This window comes from Mus caroli, chromosome 3 (assembly GCF_900094665.2).
Source record: "Mus caroli chromosome 3, CAROLI_EIJ_v1.1, whole genome shotgun sequence".
In the NCBI taxonomy this organism is placed as follows: Eukaryota; Metazoa; Chordata; class Mammalia; order Rodentia; family Muridae; genus Mus; species Mus caroli.
In genome coordinates, this window is record NC_034572.1 from 135,768,131 (window position 1) to 135,769,846 (window position 1,716).

Below are 1,716 nucleotides of genomic sequence, written 5' to 3' on the forward strand. Positions count from 1 at the left end.
GGTTCATCTAAATGAGCCTGTCAGTCATCTGGACAGGCAAATGTCCCTCAAAACATTGTCACTTCAAACACTTGTTATGCTTGCAGACACATTAAGATGTATGTAAGGAGTGACTACTCCCTCAATGAGCTAAGTACTTAGACACCCCAGGAACCCCTCCCCTAACGTAGATGTGAATAGACCTCCAGTTAGAGATGATAACTTTTTCTTTCCCTCTTTCTATTTTCCGTGATTGGATGCCAGTCCTCAGCCCCCTGCCCTGACGCTCTGGGCTTCCTCGGTCTGTCAGAAGAAACATCCCGACCCACAAGCAGATGCTTACAGCCTTTGGTGACCGAGCCAGTTTGCTGGTGCAGTCTCTAACCCAGCAAGCGTGATTAGCTTTCTTTTTCTTTGCCATCTCTCCCTTCTGGTTTCCTGTACGGTTTGTCTGCTCTGCTAATTTTTTTCCTCTCTCCAACTCCAAAAAAGTTATCCTCAGTTTTCCTAATTCTGTTCTTTATTTCTTTTATATATGGGATTCAAGAACCCACAACATGACGCCCTGAGTTCCTTGTTTAACCTACTACCAACGAAAACAAGTTTTATCCTAAGTGGATGCAGAGACAATTGTAAGAAATGAGTCTTCATGGGGGACTTTTGGGATAGCATTGGAAATGTAATTGAGGAAAATACGTAATAAAAAATATTAAAAATTAAAAAAAAGAAAAAAAATGAGTCTTCAAATAGTACATGAGGTTTCCCTTCAAAACAAATGTGATTCAAAACCATAAAAATTATCACCCTAGTTCAACGGAATAAAATAAACAGCGCTTGAAACAATGACAAACGATGTCAACATTCTCTTTCAGATTGTGGGCAACTTCTGGGAAACTAGTTCAGTGACATTCAAGCCTTCTGCTTTTGAAAATCCCCTACAACTAGACAGTCTGAACTTGTGTAGTTTCAATTTCAGTTTAGAGAACCCTTTTGGAGATTCCTGTTCTTGCGTTTCATAATCAAGTTCTCTCCCAGCTCTCTGGGAGAGGAAAGGAAATTCACAGGGCTGGCCCTTATTTCTCAGAACCAAGCACAGATAAATAAGGGTACAACGAGTTTGTCCTCTTGCAGAGTCCCGTTTGAAGCAGTGTTCTTACTGGCTCCTGCTCCAGCGCTTCAGTTTTTCTTAAGGTAAGACCTGGAGTGGGAAGAGACTGTTAGGGTTTATTTTTTAGACTACTTTATCCAGGATGGGATGCATCCTAGCCTGGGTGCTGGCTCAGCCCCATTAAAGATTAAACAGCAGTGTTCTCAGAGAAGCAGAATTCGTTGTCCAGCAGTCCGAGTGTTTATTCAGTGCCGTTATTGTTTCCTGTTAACGAGAGGGCAGAGTGTGAAGAGATTAAACTGAACAGTAGAAATGACTTCCAACTGTTGATCTCCGCTTGTTCTAACTTCTTGGCATCCCTAGTTGCTGTTTAGAACAGAATCACCTCCAGAATAGCAGGCAACCATACTGTTTGCATGAACAATAGCAAAGCGTGAGCTACGCAAAAAAAAAGGTCTGAGACGAGCCTCGTGCGGCTCTAACCAGTGCTCCCATTGTTGGGAGGTGAATTCCCAGACAGCAAGGCTCTATATGTGGGCCGATGCTTGTCCTCATTGGAGCTTGGGACAAATTCACAGCCAGAGCTGAGAGAGAGAGAGAGAGAGAGAGAGAGAGAGAGAGAGAGAGAG

The 1,716-nt window shown here is 43.0% G+C and overlaps 1 protein-coding gene across 1 annotated transcript in view; it reads left to right on the forward strand.

Annotated features, from left to right (window-relative positions):
* Positions 1-960: 960 nt before the first annotated feature.
* LOC110291318 (guanylate-binding protein 5) overlaps positions 961-1,716 on the forward strand; it is an 18,363-nt gene continuing 17,607 nt past the window's right edge. The window contains exon 1 of the mRNA XM_021158401.2: positions 961-1,170. The gene's annotated coding sequence lies outside the window, so the exon portion shown is untranslated. The remainder of the gene's footprint in view (positions 1,171-1,716) is intronic.